This window comes from Procambarus clarkii, chromosome 25, assembly GCF_040958095.1.
Source record: "Procambarus clarkii isolate CNS0578487 chromosome 25, FALCON_Pclarkii_2.0, whole genome shotgun sequence".
Lineage (NCBI taxonomy): Eukaryota > Metazoa > Arthropoda > Malacostraca > Decapoda > Cambaridae > Procambarus > Procambarus clarkii.
Window position 1 is genome coordinate 1,844,532 of NC_091174.1, and position 19,509 is coordinate 1,864,040.

Genomic DNA, 19,509 nt, shown 5'->3' on the forward strand with positions numbered 1-19,509 from the left:
GCTGCAGTATTAAAAGCTATGACAATTTTTGTAATAATAGGTATTTGTATGGTCAGCACAGTAACCGGACGAGTCAATGTGATGTAGTCATTGTGCGAATCCGCCTTGGCTATAGGCACATCTGGCAGGTTAGTGAGGCTGAGCCACTACCAGAATATTCAGATTGCCAACTCTGTGACATACCTTTAATGCATTTACTAGAACACTATATTGTTGAATGTGAACCGTAAAAGACTTTAGACCTCCTGGCCTCTTGTACCACCAACTGTGTAACTATTTCATTGACTCAGGTGTTCTGGACGACATCCAAACAATTTATCCAAAATTTGCTTGTCCATTTGAAAGAATTAAAAACAATTTTATTTATATTACTTCGAAGTTGCATCACTTATGAACTCATCCCTGCCCTTGTGTGGCAGTGCACAACGGAAAGTTGTTTTTACATATTCATACATTAAAGCATTGATTGTAACCATCAATGAGGAGAAACAGTTTAGACCAATTGTCTTGTGTATGACCAGCATTATCATACACAAAGTGAGGATAATAGCAGCATTATCCTCACTTTAAGAAGACTTAATTGAAATCCTCCTCAGGTTAGGCAAAATAGTAATTAATTGCCAATAAAGATGTTAATAATAGGTGTTCTCGTGACCTAGCTCGTGCCAGCCGGGGCCTCCCACGAGTCTTAAAGCTTCCCCATTCTGGCTATTTTATCTCAGGTATTCGTCGTTACCAGCTTTATAAACACTACAAATTGACTTCCAGATGGATACTGATCAAGAACGAAGCCAATCCATGACGAAAGCATCGACAGAAACATGTATGAGGGAAAAGTTAGTTTTGGTCGAAAGTATAGAAAAGTGAGAGACATGTTCTTATATGCAAATATCCCTTTACAATATTCTATTGCGAACAATTTGATAGCAAATTGAACGACGATGCACGAAAACTGAGGTCAGAAAGCTAGAGAGTATAAACATTTGCGGCACACACACACACACACACACACACACACACACACACACACACACACACACACACACACACACACACACACACACACACACATGCGCCACTCGGGTTACCTTGGGGTGTGGGGCAGGTCGCGTGGAGGGGCAACAAAAGTGGCTATTAAGCCATTTCATTCACTAATGATATCTTCTCTTACGCCACGCCTCACTAATGATATCTTAAGTGACGCCTTTCTAAAGAATCTCAGCTTAGTTTTCCGAGTTTATCTCCATAAAGTAGAGACTTAATGAACAGAACTGTGCTGAACAAGCCAAGTGGGGCTTCTAAATGGCTGGAATAAAGTTACATCATTTCTAGTTAATGTTCTAGTTAAAGCTAATTTCATTCTTTAACAGTTTTAGTCAAAGAATAACCAATTGTAGTAAGTCAAGTGTTCCGTGCTGACCTCACCCCACTAGTCCTGACCTCCCTGCTCCTGCTTCACATCGGAAATAATGAAGAGAAAGCGCTAAGCCGTACGACTATGTTGACCACACCACACACTAGAAGGTGAAGGGACGACGACGTTTCGGTCCGTCCTGGACCATTCTCAAGTCGATCTTGAGAATCGACTTGAGAATGGTCCAGGACGGACCGAAACGTCGTCGTCGTCCCTTCACCTTCTAGTGTGTGGTCTGGTCAACATACTTTAGCCACGTTATTGTGACTCATCGCCTGCAGCACGACTATATGGTACATGGAAGGCATATGAGAGAGGACAGGAGACTGCATAATATCGATAAGCATCTATATTATGATTATTGATTAATGTCGATTAGGCTATTAATAACCCTCCCCCCCCCCGGGTTGTGAAGGGAGGCTCCTAGCAGGATAGCCAGGAATATACTGTCAGCTTTAATTAGAAAATAAATAATTAATAAATGAAATAATTTAATAAAATAATTAGTAATTATTAAATAAATAAAATATTGCTAGGACATTTTCCCACACACCTTACATAAACCACACACTTTATGTAAAGTATGTGGTTTGTTTATGTAAAGTGTGTGGTTTGTTTATGTCAAGTGTGTGGTTTGTTTATGTAAAGTGTGTGGTTTATGTAAACAAACACACACTTTACATAAACATCAAGACCATAATCATCACTTTAGCTGCAGTTTGAATTCGGGTTGCATGGCAACCTTCACCCTGAGCCACGTTCTCCGTGGCAACCTTCACCCTGAGCCACGTTCTCCGTGGCAACCTTCACCCTGAGCCACGTTCTCCGTGGCAACCTTCACCCTGAGCCACGTTCTCCGTGGCAACCTTCACCCTGAGCCACGTTCTCCGTGGCAACCTTCACCCTGAGCCACGTTCTCCGTGGCAACCTTCACCCTGAGCCACGTTCTCCGTGGCAACCTTCACCCTGAGCCACGTTCTCCGTGGCAACCTTCACCCTGAGCCACGTTCTCCGTGGCAACCTTCACCCTGAGCCACGTTCTCCGTGGCAACCTTCACCCTGAGCCACGTTCTCCGTGGCAACCTTCACCCTGAGCCACGTTCTCCGTGGCAACCTTCACCCTGAGCCACGTTCTCCGTGGCAACCTTCACCCTGAGCCACGTTCTCCGTGGCAACCTTCACCCTGAGCCACGTTCTCCGTGGCAACCTTCACCCTGAGCCACGTTCTCCGTGGCAACCTTCACCCTGAGCCACGTTCTCCGTGGCAACCTTCACCCTGAGCCACGTTCTCCGTGGCAACCTTCACCCTGAGCCACGTTCTCCGTGGCAACCTTCACCCTGAGCCACGTTCTCCGTGGCAACCTTCACCCTGAGCCACGTTCTCCGTGGCAACCTTCACCCTGAGCCACGTTCTCCGTGGCAACCTTCACCCTGAGCCACGTTCTCCGTGGCAACCTTCACCCTGAGCCACGTTCTCCGTGGCAACCTTCACCCTGAGCCACGTTCTCCGTGGCAACCTTCACCCTGAGCCACGTTCTCCGTGGCAACCTTCACCCTGAGCCACGTTCTCCGTGGCAACCTTCACCCTGAGCCACGTTCTCCGTGGCAACCTTCACCCTGAGCCACGTTTTCCGTGGCAACCTTCACCCTGAGCCACGTTCTCCATGGCAACCTTCACCCTGAGCCACGTTCTCCATGGCAACCTTCACCCAGAGCCACATTATCCATGGCAACCTTCACCCAGAACCACATTATCCATGGCAACCTTCACCCAGAACCACATTATCCATGGCAACCTTCACCCAGAGCCACGTTCTCCATGGCAACCTTCACCCAGAGCCACGTTCTCCATGGCAACCTTCACCCAGTGCCACGTTCTCCATGGCAACCTTCACCCAGTGCCACGTTATACATGGCAACCTTCACCCAGTGCCACATTATCCACGGCAACCTTCACCCAGTGCCACATTATCCATGGCAACCTTCACCCAGTGCCACATTATCTATGGCAACCTTCACCCAGTGCCACATTATCTATGGCAACCTTCACCCAGTGCCACATTATCTATGGCAACCTTCACCCAGTGCCACATTATCCATGGCAACCTTCACCCAGTGCCACATTATCCATGGCAACCTTCACCCTGAGCCACGTTCTCCATGGCAACCTTCACCCAGTGCCACATTATCCATGGCAACCTTCACCCAGTGCCACATTATCCATGGCAACCTTCACCCAGAGCCACATTATCCATGGCAACCTTCACCCAGTGCCACGTTATCCATGGCAACCTTCACCCAGAGCCTTATTATCCATGGCAACCTTCACGCAGAGCCACATTATCCATGGCAACCTTCACCCAGAGCCACATTATCCATGGCAACCTTCATCCAGAGCCACATTATCCATGGCAACCTTCACCCAGAGCCACATTATCCATGGCAACCTTCACCCAGTGCCACATTATCCATGGCAACCTTCACCCAGTGCCACATTATCCATGGCAACTTTCACCCAGTGCCACGTTATAAATGTGTTGCCGTCAAGTTTAAAATAGCGGGTGTTAATTTTAGCATGGTGGTGCACCTTTACTGTTGACGCTGTTGTAGTCGCCAATGTTTAACATTAACATGAGCGTAGGTGTGGCGAGTAAATGAAGTAAGCCGAAGGTGGAGTTAAAGTTACCATCACACACACACTTTGAACAGTATATTATGAGTCAAGAGTGCTGGAACTCCTTGCAATGTGTAATCGGCTGCTGCAAGGCAGGGGCCAGGAGCTGAAGCTTATCACGCAAGCATCAAGTTCATACACACGCACATTTTCAAAGCGTTATACGACAAAGAGTACGGGGAAGACGGGACACCAACTAGCGTAGCTCTCATCCTGTTACTACACTTAATTACTCGTACTTGTTTCAATAGAGACTGGTAGAGCATAGCTCGCGTCTATGCCAGTACCGAGAAAAAGGTAATTGAGAGGCAAGAGAGAGCCGCGCCACGATGGCACCACAACTACGTTACCCCAGCACCAGGAACATGCCACACTTGTGGAGGACCTGGTATAACTACACGCACCCCAGCACCAGGAACATGCCACACTTGTGGAGGACCTGGTATAACTACACGCACCCCAGCACCAGGAACATGCCACACTTGTGGAGGACCTGGTATAACTACACGCACCCCAGCACCAGGAACATGCCACACTTGTGGAGGACCTGGTATAACTACACGCACCCCAGCACCAGGAACATGCCACACTTGTGGAGGACCTGGTATAACTACACGCACCCCAGCACCAGGAACATGCCACACTTGTGGAGGACCTGGTATAACTACACGCACCCCAGCACCAGGAACATGCCACACTTGTGGAGGACCTGGTATAACTACACGCACCCCAGCACCAGGAACATGCCACACTTGTGGAGGACCTGGTATAACTACACGCACCCCAGCACCAGGAACATGCCACACTTGTGGAGGACCTGGTATAACTACACGCACCCCAGCACCAGGAACATGCCACACTTGTGGAGGACCTGGTATAACTACACGCACCCCAGCACCAGGAACATGCCACACTTGTGGAGGACCTGGTATAACTACACGCACCCCAGCACCAGGAACATGCCACACTTGTGGAGGACCTGGTATAACTACACGCACCCCAGCACCAGGAACATGCCACACTTGTGGAGGACCTGGTATAACTACACGCACCCCAGCACCAGGAACATGCCACACTTGTGGAGGACCTGGTATAACTACACGCACCCCAGCACCAGGAACATGCCACACTTGTGGAGGACCTGGTATAACTACACGCACCCCAGCACCAGGAACATGCCACACTTGTGGAGGACCTGGTATAACTACACGCACCCCAGCACCAGGAACATGCCACACTTGTGGAGGACCTGGTATAACTACACACACCCCAGCACCAGGAACATGCCACACTTGTGGAGGACCTGGTATAACTACACGCAGACATTACCCAACAGGTAGCCGATTAACAATTCGTGTAATGAGTCATTTCTGGGAAGGAGAGGCAGATGTAACACCATAAATGGTTGCATTTAATATTCCACATATAGTCAGTCATACAGGATATTACCAGCGCCAGGCTGTCGGCCTTCAGCAACTCAAAAGTCACACCTGTCAAGTGTTAATTGTTCACAGGTTGAGTAGAGGTCAGGTTGCATCAGGTGACCTTGGTCTCTGCTAAGCTGATAATTGCAGTCGGGCGGCTGTGTTGTTTCCATCAAACAAGTCGCTGTCCAGGTGTGGTAGGAAGACAGCCAGAGGCTATCTCCTGATAGGCAGAGTTTAGCTCCCGGTTCCCCCATTAAATATTCGTGGAACTGTTCATTAGGTATACAGAGAGAGAGAGAAGCCAGGCTACACCAGAGGTGTTCCAGCAGGCCAGACTAGGCCTGTCCCCGGCCGGGTGGGGACTGTGTCCGCCATACCATCCTCATCCTCTCTACCATCTTATTCTCAATGACTTTGATGAGTGAACGTGTTAGGTTCACGGACATTGTGTTTCCAAATGTAAGTGGTGTGTAACTTTCAGGGGCAGTCAGCCGTAGTTGCTCTCAAATTCTTGTGTGGTGACTCAAAGTCTGAATTAATGTTGACATTTGAACATCAAATGAAGTGGACGAACAATAACAAATAACATAAAGGGGAAAAGTACAGAAGTTTGCAAGAGAGCACATAGCGCAGAGAACCCTAGTAACTTAAGAGACGGAAAGGCAAGAGGCTAGAGGGAACACAACTCAAGTCAGATCACGTCTCTTAAGATCATTTAGGTATGTACTGTGAAAGGCAAGAGTCAACACCAACAAAGCCAGGACTAAGGTTCATAATGGCAGGAAGGATTATTTTAGAAGTCCAATCAATAGGATGATTAGAGTCCTTAGCATAACAGAAGAGAGCATTGTCTGTGTCTGAAGACATAACACTTGTGTTCCAAAGTCTGTCATTCAGTGTACGGCCACTTCCCCCAAAGTACTGGAGAGGACAAGACGAACAGGAAAGAGTAGACACCAGCAGCATCAGGAGCAGGAGGCGCAGTGTGAACCAGATTACTACGAAGTGTTAGTTGGTGGCCAGGCGAGCTTGACATCAAGAGGACGAACGGTATTAGTGATTTTTTTTATTTCATATACAGTATGAGGTTATCTTGAGATGATTTCGGGGCTTAGCGTCCCCGCGGCCCGGTCCTCGACCAGGCCTCATTTTTGTTACATACCTATTTACTGTTAGGTGAACAGGTGAATCAGGGTGAAAGAAACTATGCCAATTTGTATCCGCCTCCACCGGGGATCGAACCCGGACCTCAGGAATACGAATCCGAAGCGCTGTTCACTCAGCTGTCAGGCCCCACAAAGGGAAGGATTTTATATATCATCCTTCAAATTCTATGAAGGAAAAAACTAATTATTGCAATATTCCTTAAAGACTAGATACGTTGTGGGGGAGTTGTGTTGGTTTCTTCCACACCAGTAACGGGGCAATAGTGGCAGGTACACCCCGAGTGCCCAGTAGTGTAGGCGTCCAACACCCACACCCAGAGCATCGTATGTGGGACGACCCCTACCAAGAGCAACGCATGTGGGACGACCCCTACCAAGAGCAACGCATGTGGGACGACCCCTACCAAGAGCAACGCATGTGGGACGACCCTGCATTATCACACAGCGTAATAACAACGTTACTCCAAGTGCAGCACCTCTCACAGCGTGTGGCTATCATGCAGGTACCTGGTGACTCAAGTGTGGAGAACCATTACGTCATACCACCACCCACTCCTGCTTCAAGGTCGCCAGCACACGACGGCGACGTCAACCACACCATTCTGGCCTGTCTCAGTGGTGTCTCACCAGTGGTGTGTCCAGTTGTCTCAGTGGTACAACTGTGGCGTGTCCACCAGTTGTCTCAGTGGTACAACTGTGGCGTGTCCACCAGTTGTCTCAGTGGTGTCTCACCTGTGGCGTGTCCACCAGTTGTCTCAGTGGTACAACTGTGGTGTGTCCACCAGTTGTCTCAGTGGTACAACTGTGGTGTGTCCACCAGTTGTCTCAGTGGTACAACTGTGGTGTGTCCACCAGTTGTCTCAGTGGTGTCTCAACTGTGGTGTGTCCACCAGTTGTCTCAGTGGTGTCTCACCTGTGGCGTGTCCACCAGTTGTCTCAGTGGTACAACTGTGGCGTGTCCACCAGTTGTCTCAGGGATACAACTGTGGCGTGTCCACCAGTTGTCTCAGGGATACAACTGTGGCGTGTCCACCAGTTGTCTCAGGGATACAACTGTGGCGTGTCCACCAGTTGTCTCAGTGATACAACTGTGGTGTGTCCACCAGTTCTCAGTAGGGCTACAGGGTTGTTTACATTGTTACTTGCGTAAATTAACAGATAAGTCACGAAATAGTAAATGACTTGCTGGAAATATTTGAGGTACTCTTGTGTAACTTATGGGAGGTACGGGGCTCCAGGCATGTGGAAATTATGGGAGGTAAGGGGCTCCAGGCATGTGGAAATTATGGGAGGTAAGGGGCTGGATGCAATGTTAGGCGCCGGGGCCGGATGCTATGCTGGCGCCGGACGCGACGTTGGGGTCGGACGCGATATCGGCGCCTGAAACGGGCGCGATATCGGCGCCTGAACCGGGCGCGATATCGGCGCCTGAACCGGGCGCGATATTAGTGCCAGGGTTTTTGAAACAAATAGAACAAGGACCCAAAATCTGCCAATATTATAAATGGGGTATGTGTAAGCATGGGATATCCGGGAGAACAAATGGACAATGTAAATATGATCATCATATTAGAAAGTGCAGCATCCTTCTTAGTACAGGTAAATGTAGCAAAAGGTGTGATCTCTTTCACCCAGAACTGTGCAAGAACTCTTTAAGTAAGAATGAATGTTTCAACACAGAATGTCCAGCTTTTCATATAAAAGGTACCAAGGTAATAAGACCGACAAACCACCTCGATGAAAGCAGCCACAACACTATTTACCAGGATGATTGTTTAGCAAGAGGAGGAGGAGAAGAATGGCTAAAAATGTCCAGACTCTACCACCAACTCTGTCAAATGCTAGAGAGGACACAAACTCAGTGGCCTCCCTACCAGAGCCTCAGGTATTAACATAAAGTAATGTATCCAGCACTTCCACTAACATAACATCATTTATATTTGCCAACATTCAGGGTATAAAAACACACAAATGTAACAAAGCACACTTCATAGCTGGCCTCCTTCATGAGGCAAATGCAGTGTTTGCAGCCCAAACGGAAACTCACACTAAGGACTACCATGATGGTAAAATATGGATTTCGGAGTACAATCTTTTCAGATGTGACAGGAAACACAGGCTACAGGGTGGGGTCAGCCTCTACATCAAAGACACACTCATCTACACTGAGCTGCTAAACACCACAAATGATATGGTGGAAGTGCTGATAATCAAAATAGAGATCCTAAATGTAGTTATTGTCCTTGTATATAAGTCACCGGAGGCAAATCATCAGCAGTTTAAAGACCAGCTAACGAAAATAGAACACTGCTTGGAAAACCTCACAAATCCAGCCCCAAACATTATCCTGCTTGGGGACTTCAACCTATTGCACCTAAAATGAGAGACCATAGCTGATACAGTTATATCAGAAAGAATACCAGGAAGTAGCCTAAATGAACAGGCACATGCACATGACCTGCTACGGATGTTGATTGGTTGATCTGGTTGATGGGGTTCTGGGAGTTCTACTCCCCAAGCCCGGCCCGAGGCCAGGCTCGACTTGTGAGAGTTTGGTCCACCAGGCTGTTGCTTGGAGCGGCCCGCAGGCCCACATACCCACCACAGCCCGATTGGTCCGGCACTCCTTGGAGGAATAAATCTAGTTTCCTCTGGAAAATGTCCACGGTTGTTCCGGCAATATTTCTTATGCTTGCTGGGAGGACGTTGAACAACCGCGGACCTCTGATGTTTATACAGTGTTCTCTGATTGTGCCTATGGCACCTCTGCTCTTCATTGGTTCTATTCTACATTTTCTTCCATGTCGTTCACTCCAGTACGTTGTTATTTTACTGTGTAGATTTGGTACTTGGCCCTCCAGTATCTTCCAGGTGTATATTATTTGATATCTCTCTCGTCTTCTTTCTAGTGAGTACATTTGGAGGGCTTTGAGACGATCCCAATAATTTAGGTGCTTTATTGCGTCTATGCGTGCCGTATTTGTTGTCTGTATTCCCTCTATTTCAGCAATCTCTCCTGCTCTGAAGGGGGAAGTGAGTACTGAGCAGTACTCAAGACGGGACAACACAAGTGACTTGAAGAGTACAACCATTGTGATGGGATCCCTGGATTTGAAAGTTCTCGTAATCCATCCTATCATTTTTCTGGCTGTCGCAATATTTGCTTGGTTATGCTCCTTAAACGTTAGGTCGTCAGACATTATTATTCCCAAATCCTTTACATGCTGTTTTCCTACTATGGGTACATTTGATTGTGTTTTGTACTCTGTATTATGTTTAAGGTCTTTATTTTTACCGTACCTGAGTACCTGGAATTTATCACTGTTAAACATCATGTTATTTTCTGATGCCCAGTCGAAAACTTTATTAATATCAGCTTGAAGTTTTTCAATGTCCTCAGCCGAGGTAATTTTCATACCTGTCATGTGCGACAGGTTTGCCTTAAACCAGCAAATAGTAGAACCAACTAGGAAGGAGAACACGCTGGACCTCATTTTCACTAATAATGATGAGTTGATCGGGAACATAATGATTACAAATACCTGTTACTCAGAGCACAACTCAATTGAAGTTCTGACTAGCATGAGGAATAGACCTTCAAAACCAGTCCCGATTCACAGTGGAGGAGATTTCAACAAATTCAACTTTAATAACAAACAGATAAACTGGGAGCAAATAAAATAAATATAAAAATAAATTGGAAAGAACAGCAAAAAAATGCAAACCTGAACCAGTGCCTGGAAAAAATTACCTCAGTAGCACTATAGTGCAGATTGGAACGGGAACGTCGTTCCCTCTACAGGCGAAGAAAACGAATCGCGGAGCAACTTGAGAGTCGCACCTTATCTCAAGAACGGCGAAGAAGGTTAGGTAGAGAAATAGAGGCCTATTTAGCCTATTGAACTAAAGCTTCAAGAATCATACAAAACCCAGGAGAGGCAAAGAGAGCAAAAGGCCAACAGTGAAATAGAGAAATCCGAAATATTTTTTCTCTTGTGCAAAATCAAGATAAAAAACCACATCTAGTATCGGGCCCCTGCGAAAAGGAGATGGAACTTTTCACAGATGACAAGAAAGAAATTAGCGAAATACTGAGAAATCAGTACGACTGTTTTCAGCGAGCCACTACACACACTGAAGATTGATAACCCAAATGAATTTTTCATGGATATGACACCAACATCAAATCATATATCAGATGTCACCCTATCCCCACTGGATTTTGAAGAAGCCATAGACAGTATGCCTATGCACTCTGCACCAGGCCCGGATTCTTGGAACAGTATGCCTATGCACTCTGCACCAGGCCCGGATTCTTGGAACAGTATGCCTATGCACTCTGCACCAGGCCCGGATTCTTGGAACAGTATGCCTATGCACTCTGCACCAGGCCCGGATTCTTGGAACAGTATGCCTATGCACTCTGCACCAGGCCCGGATTCTTGGAACTCTATATTCATCAAGAACTGTAAAAAAACACTATCGCAGGCCCTTCACATTCTGTGGAGACAAAGCCTAGATACTGGCGTTATCCCTGACATACTAAAAACAGCAGAGATAGCACCACTCCATAAAGGAGGAAATAAGGCAGAGGCAAAAAATTACAGACCGATAGCATTAACATCACACATCATAAAAATCTTTGAGAGAGTGATAAGAAGTAAGATCACAAAATAAAAGGAATCACAGCATCTTCATAGCCCCAGACAACATGGTTTCAGAACAGGGCGCTCTTGCCTGTCACAGTTGCTGGACCACTATGACATGGCATTAGATGTCACGTTAGACACGTTAGATAAACAAAACGCTGATGTAATTTACACAGATTTCGCAAAAACCTTCGACAAATGTGACCATGGTATTATTGCACATAAAATGCAATGTGGCCAAAATGCATAAAATACAATGCTGGCTCAAGGGCCAGCATTCAAAAGAAATTACCGGAAAAATAGGCAGATGGATCTACAATTTCCTGACTAATAGGAAATAGTCAACAATGTGTAATAGTCAACAAAATCAAATCCGGTCCATCAACCGTGAAGAGCTCAGTCCCCCAGGGTACTGTGCTTGCTCCAGTACTTTTACTCATCCTCATATCGGACATAGACAAGGACACAACCTATAGTACTGTATCATCCTTTGTAGATGACACTAGGATTTTTATGAGAGTAGGCAACATAGAGGACACGGTGAACCTCCAATCAGATGTCAATCAGGTCTTTCTATGGGATACAGAAAATAATATGGTGTTTAACGAAAATTAATTCCAGCTCATGCGTTACGGAAAAAAAGAAAATATAAAAACGGAAACCACATACAAAACTCAGTCAAATCATAACATAGAATGAAAAAGCAATGCAAAGGATTTAGGTATACTCATGTCGGAAGACCTTACCTTTAAAGAAAACATTAAAGTTGCTGTCACAACTGCAAGGAAAATGACAGGTTGGATAACAAGAACCTTTCATACCAGAGATGCTATACCGATGATGATACTTTTCAAGATACTAGTGCTCTCTAGAGTGGAATACTGCTGCACAATGACAGCCCCTTTCAGAGCTGGAGAAATTGCTGACCTGAAGAGCGTGCAGAGATCCTTTATTGCTAGAATCCACTCAGTAAAACATCTAAACTATTGGGACCGACTGAAGAGCCTAAATCTGTATTCTCTTGAGCGCAGGCGGGAGAGATGCATAATAATTTACACGTGGAAAACAGTAGAGGGGCTGGTCCCAAACCTGCACACAGAAATAACACCACATGAGATCAGGAGGCATGGCAGGATGTGCAGAATACCCCCGTTGAAGAGCAGAGGTGCAACAGGTACTCTGAGAGAGTATTGTATCAACATCAGAGGCCCGAGACTGTTCAACACGCTTCCACTACACATAAGGGGCATAACTGGCCGACCCCTCACAGTGTTCAAGAGAGAACTTGATGAACACCTCAAAAGAATACCTAATCAACCAGGCTGTGACTCATACGTCAGGCATGTGGAAATTATGGGAGGTAAGGTGGCTCCAGGCATGTGGAAATTATGGGAGGTAAGGTGGCTCCAGGCATGTGGAAATTATGGGAGGTAAGGTGGCTCCAGGCATGTGGAAATTATGGGAGGTAAGGGGCTCCAGGCATGTGGAAATTATGGGAGGTAAGGGGGCTCCAGGCATGTGGAAATTATGGGAGGTAAGGGGCTCGAGGTATGTGGAAATTATGGGAGGTAAGGGGGCTCCAGGCATGTGGAAATTATGGGAGGTATGGGGCTCCAGGCATGTGGAAATTATGGGAGGTAAGGGGCTCCAGGCATGTGGAAATTATGGGAGGTAAGGGGCTCCAGGCATGTGGAAATTATGGGAGGTAAGGGGCTCCAGGCATGTGGAAATTATGGGAGGTAAGGGGGCTCCAGGCATGTGGAAATTATGGGAGGTAAGGGGGCTCCGGGCATGTGGAAATTATGGGAGGTAAGGGGCTCCAGGCATGTGGAAATTATGGGAGGTAAGGGGCTCCAGGCATGTGGAAATTATGGAAGGTAAGGGGCTCGAGGTATGTGGAAATTATGGGAGGTAAGGGGGCTCCAGGCATGTGGAAATTATGGGAGGTAAGGGGCTCGAGGTATGTGGAAATTATGAGTTAGGGTTTTACAGGTTTACAAAACATAAGCAAACAAAGCTACGGGGTTGCAGAGTTTACCTTAGTAATTTCCCATCTTCCCCGACTGAGACAATCTACATAAAACATAAGATTCAAGTAAGTTTACAGAAATAATCAAATACATCCCAAAGTGATAGGAGTAGCTCAGGCTATTTCTACCTTCCGATATCATCGTGTTGTTCAAATCAAACGGTCTGTTTTCTTATTTATTTTTATTTATTTTGTAAGTAAATACAAGTAAAGTAAAAACTTTACTTGTAAAGTTTTGTAAAGTAAAAACTCTTGTAAGAACAAGAGTTTTACATTCTTGTATCCCCACTTGCACGCATAGCGCCCCAGGCAGGTTCTTAAATTAATACTTTCCTCCGGAATACGACCCGCCAAATCGTTTAACCAGGAACCCATTCACTGCTGGGTGAACGGAGTCTACAGTTAAGGATTGGCGCCCAGTCAATCCTCCCCGGCCAGGATACGAACCCAGGCCAAAGCGTTCGCGAAGCGCCGGGCGAGTTTTTTTTACTACTGAGGACTGCACTCCAATTCTTACACTCGACTATGGCTATTAAAGACAACGGCCGGAAAGACGCCCACAAATGAGAGCAAACACAGCACCATTCCCAAAATAGGACATAGAAGTACAGCGTGTATGAAGGTCATCTTTAAGTTGGAGGTTACGTCACGCTGACTAGGTCACCAGGGCTGAGTTTCCTCCTCCTCCTCCTCACGCTCTCTCCCCAACACAACACTACTGACAAGCACTCATGTTTTCATTGTATTAGAGTATTTGTACCGTGTGTCACTGACCTTCCTTATCGAGCCCAAACTGGTCGAGATGGCGTTAAGTTACTGGCGTACTTACCTGTGCTGAGGAAGACAAGGTGGGTAATAACAGGTTCTGGCGCCGCCTCGCTGATTCCCGCACGGAAATATTAGTCTCGTTAAACGTGATTCACACAGATGTTTTTCTCTACCAAATCCAGGAGTGTGACTGGGGAGCAGGAGGGCAGAGTACACACGGTGTGGTACAGGTGGCAGAGGGGGCGGGCGGTAGGTGGGTGTACACAACGGGGAGCGTAAACACACGATCGCAGGTGGTGAGGAACAAGACGCGAGACGCACCGGTGTAGTGTGTCCGGCCCGACGGCACCAACACGACTGACTGACCGACCGACCAAGAGCCGCCCCGCTCACGCCAGGCCCACTGTCAACAAACACCCCCCCCCCTCCCTACCGCCACTACTACTACACACGCAAACGTTCACTTACTCAGAGCGGCCGTCGTATACTTTTCTTAATCACTACACACACATGGAAGGGGGGGGGCACATTTCACATTCAAGAGGGTGTTGTCCAATTATGCGGTTCGTGGTAGAGATTAAATTTGAGGCGGAACCACTGGCAGCTTCTACCATGGCACCTTGTAGTTGGTGCCAACACACTCCTGTTGCGCCCCCCCCCCCGGCACTAGCCACACGCACTTCACCCCGTGAGTGTCACGTCACGACCTGACACACACTCATGGCACAGCCCCACCCCGCTAAATACTCCCACCTCACTGGGAATAACAGTCAACATATTCTTCACTGACGGTGCTAATGATACTTGACCTTTAATACTACACACAGCCAACTGTTAATGGCGTACTGGTAACTGGGTGGGGTGGTGCAGGACGAGCACCAGCCCAGCCCTGGTCAGCACCAGCCCCGGCCAGCACCAGCCCCGGCCAGCACAGGCCCCGGCCAGCACCAACCCCGGCCAGCACCAGCCCCGGCCAGCACCAGCCCCGGCCAGCACCAGCCCCGGCCAGCACCAGCCCCGGCCAGCACCAGCCCAGCACCAGCACCAGCCCCGGCCAGCACCAGCCCCGGCCAGCACCAGCCCTGGCCAGCACCAGCCCCGGCCAGCACCAGCCCCGGCCAACACCAGCCCCGGCCAACACCAGCCCCGGCCAGCACCAGCCAGCACTAGCCCCGGCCAGCACCAGCCCCGGCCAGCACCAGCCCTGGCCAGCACCAGCCCCGGCCAGCACCAGCCCCGGCCAGCACCAGCCCCGGCCAACACCAGCCCCGGCCAGCACCAGCCCTGGCCAGCACCAGCCCCGGCCAGCACCAGCCCCGGCCAGCACCAGCTCAGCCCCGGCCAGCACCAGCCCCGGCCAGCACCAGCCCTGGTCAGCACCAGCCCCGGCCAGCACCAGCCCAGCCCCGGCCAGCACCAGCCCCGGCCAGCACCAGCCCAGCCCCGGCCAGCACCAGCCCCGGCCAGCACCAGCCCCGGCCAGCACCAGCCCCGGCCAGCACCAGCCCTGGCCAGCACCAGCCCCGGCCAGCACCAGCCCTGGCCAGCACCAGCCCCGGCCAACACCAGCCAGCACCAGCCCCGGCCAACACCAGCCCCGGCCAGCACCAGCCCCGGCCAGCACCAGCCCAGCCCCGGCCAGCACCAGCCCAGCCCCGGCCAGCACCAGCCCTGGCCAGCACCAGCCCCGGCCAGCACCAGCCCCGGCCAGCACCAGCCCCGGCCAGCACCAGCAACGGCCAGCACCAGCCCCGGCCAACACCAGCCCCGGCCAGCATCAGCCCCGGCCAGCACCAGCCCCGGCCAACACCAGCCCCGGCCAGCACCAGCCCCGGCCAACACCAGCCCCGGCCAGCACCAGCCCCGGCCAACACCAGCCCCGGCCAACACCAGCCCCGGCCAACACCAGCCCCGGCCAGCACCAGCCCCGGCCAGCACCAGCCCCGGCCAGCACCAACCCCGGCCAGCACCAGCCCCGGCCAGCACCAGGCCTGGCCAACACCAGCCCCGGCCAGCACCAGCCCAGGCCAGCACCAGCCCCGGCCAGCACCAGCCCAGCCCCGGCCAGCACCAGCCCCGGCCAGCACCAGGCCTGGCCAACACCAGCCCCGGCCAGCACCAGCCCCGGCCAGCACCAACCCCGGCCAGCACCAACCCCGGCCAGCACTAGCCCCGGCCAGCACCAGCCCAGGCCAGCACCAGCCCCGGCCAGCACCAGCCCAGCCCCGGCCAGCACCAGGCCTGGCCAACACCAGCCCCGGCCAGCACCAGCCCCGGCCAGCACCAACCCCGGCCAGCACCAACCCCGGCCAGCACCAGCCCCGGCCAGCACCAGCCCCGGCCAACACCAGCCCCGGCCAGCACCAGCCCCGGCCAACACCAGCCCCGGCCAGCACCAGCCCAGCCCCGACCAGCACCAGCCCAGCCCCGGCCAGCACCAGCCCCGGCCAGCACCAGCCCAGCACCAGCACCAGCCCCGGCCAGCACCAGCCCCGGCCAGCACCAGCCCCGGCCAGCACCAGCCCAGCCCTGGTCAGCACCAGCCCCGGCCAGCACCAGCCCCGGCCAGCACCAGCCCCGGCCAGCACCAGCCCCGGCCAACACCAGCCCCGGCCAGCACCAGCCCAGCCCTGGTCAGCACCAGCCCCGGCCAGCACCAGCCCCGGCCAGCACCAGCCCCGGCCAGCACCAGCCCCGGCCAGCACCAGCCCCGGCCAACACCAGCCCCGGCCAGCACCAGCCCCGGCCAGCACCAGCCCAGGCCAGCACCAGCCCCGGCCAGCACCAGCCCCGGCCAGCACCAGCCCCGGCCAGCACCAGCCTAGCACCAGCCCCGGCCAGCACCAGCCCCGGCCAGCACCAGCCCAGGCCAACTCCAGCCCCGGCCAGCACCAGCCCAGGCCAGCACCAGCCCCGGCCAGCACCAGCCCCGGCCAGCACCAGCCTAGCACCAGCCCCGGCCAGCACCAGCCCCGGCCAGCACCAGCCCAGGCCAACTCCAGCCCCGGCCAGCACCAGCCCAGGCCAGCACCAGCCCCGGCCAACTCCAGCCCCGGCCAACTCCAGCCCCGGCCAGCACCAGCCCAGGCCAACTCCAGCCCCGGCCAACTCCAGCCCCGGCCAGCACCTCCCGTCACACCTCAAGGCCACCAGAGGGGAAGGGGGCCGCTCCCACTCATTACCTCCAAACACTCTCCGCTAATTACCATTATCTATGTGCCACTTTTCCTAATTATGGCCACTCCTCCACCCATCACCACTTATATAAAGGGACACTCCTCCGCCCATCACCACTTATATAAAGGGACACTCCTCCACCCATCACCACTTATGTGAAGGGTCACTCCTCCAGCCATCACCACTTATGTGAAGGGCCACTCCTCCACCCATCACCACTTATGTGAAGGGCCATTCCTCCACCACATCACTTCCTAATGCATTCTATTTGTCAACTACTCTGACACTAAAAAAAGTCAAATGTCTCTATGGCTCATTTGGGCACTCAGTTTCCACCTGTGTCTCCTAGTGCGTGTGCCCCTTGAGTTAAATAGTCTGTCTTTATCTACCCTATTCCTTTGAGAATCTAATGTGTGGTAATCATATATCCTCTAACTTTTCTGTCTTCCAGCGACGTAAGGTTTAATTACCGTACCTGCTTGATGGGGTTCTGGGAGTTTTACTCCCCAAGCCCGGCCCGAGACCAGACTTGACTTGTGAGAGCTTGGTCCACCAGGCTGTAGCTTGGAGCAGCCCGCAGGCCAACATATCCGCCACTGCCCAGTTTATCCGGCACTTCTTGAAGGAAACTATCTAGTTTCCTCTTGAAGATGTCCTCGGTTGTTCCGGCAATATTTCTTATGCTCGCTGGGAGGATGTTGAAGAACCGCGGACCTCTGATGTTTATACAGTGTTCTCTGATTGTGCCTATGGCACCTCTGCTCTTCACTGGTTCTATTCTCCATTTTCTTCCATATCGTTCACTCCAGTATGTTGTTATTTTACTGTGTAGATTTGGGACCTGAGACTTCAGTATTTTCCATGTGTATGTTATTTGTTATCTCTTTCGTCTCCTTTCTAGTGAGTACATTTGGAGAGCTTTGAGACGATCCTAATAATTTAGATGCTTTATCGCGTCTATGCGTGCCGTATATGTTCTCTGTATTCCCTCTATTTCAGCAATCTCTCCTGCTCTCAAAGCGGAAGTGAAGTTAGTACTGAGCAGTACTCAAGACGGGACAACACAAGTGATTTGAAAAGTACAACCATTGTGATGGGATCCCTGGACTTTAAAGTTCTCGTAATCCATCCTATCATTTTTCTGGCTGACGCAATATTTGCTTGGTTATGCTCCCTAAACATTAGGTAGTCAGACATTATTCCCAAACCCTTTACATGCTTATTTCCTACTATGGGTAAATCTGATTGTGTTTTGTACCCTGTATCATGTTAAATGTCCTCATTTTTACCGTACCTGACTACCTGGAATTTATCACTGTTAAAAATCATGTTATTTTCTGCTGCCCAGTCGAAATATTAATAAATATTAATATCTGCTATCAATATATTAATATCTGTTTTTCAATGTGTTTAGCAGAGATCATTTTCATACTGATTTTTGTATCATCTGCAAAGGATGATACGAAGCTGTGACTTGTATTTCTGTCTATATCTGATATGAGAATAAGGAAAAGCAGTAGTGCAAAGACTGTACCTTGAGGTACAGAGCTTTTAACTGCGCTTGGACTATTTTATATGGTTGACTGTTACTCTTTGTGTTCTGTTCAACAGAAAACTGAGTATTCAGCGTCCTACTTTAACAGTTATTCCCATTGACCTCATTTTGTGTGCTATCACTCCATGGTCACATTTATCGAATGACTTTGCGAAGTCCGTGTATACCAAATCTGCATTCTGTTTTTCCTCTAATGCCTCAGTGATTTTGTCGTAATGATCAAGTAGCTGTGAGAGGTATGATCTTCCTGCTCTACATCCATGTTGGCCTGGATTGTGGAGGTCATTGGTCTCCATGAAACTGGTGATCTGACTCCTAATCACTCTCTCAAATACTTTTATGATGTGCGATGTTAGTGCAACTGGTCTATAATTCTTTGCCAATGCTTTGTTCCCTCCCTTGTGTAGAGGGGCTATGTCTGCTACTTTAAGTGCATCTGGTATCTCCCCCGTGTCCAAGCTCTTCCTCCACACTATACTGAGTGCCTGTGCTACTGGCACCTTGCATTTCTTTATAAATATTGAATTCCATGAGCCTGGACCCGGGCTGAGTGCAAGGGCATAGTGTCAATTTCTCTTTCAAAATCTGCCACTCTCGTGTTGATCAAAACATCATTTTTTGTTTATTCTTTTCATTTTCAAATTACTTCC

The 19,509-nt window shown here is 50.0% G+C and overlaps 1 long non-coding RNA gene across 2 annotated transcripts in view; it reads right to left on the reverse strand.

Annotated features, from left to right (window-relative positions):
• The window catches only part of LOC138368602 (uncharacterized), a 342,569-nt gene that overhangs the window by 281,240 nt on the left and 41,820 nt on the right, over positions 1-19,509 (reverse strand). Inside the window, exon 1 of one of the 2 annotated variants that reach the window (XR_011229605.1) lies at positions 14,189-14,535. The exons of the other annotated variant lie outside the window; for it this stretch is intronic. This is a non-coding gene — a long non-coding RNA (uncharacterized lncRNA). Of the gene's footprint in view, positions 1-14,188; positions 14,536-19,509 lie in introns of those variants that run through there. 2 annotated transcript variants of the gene reach the window in all.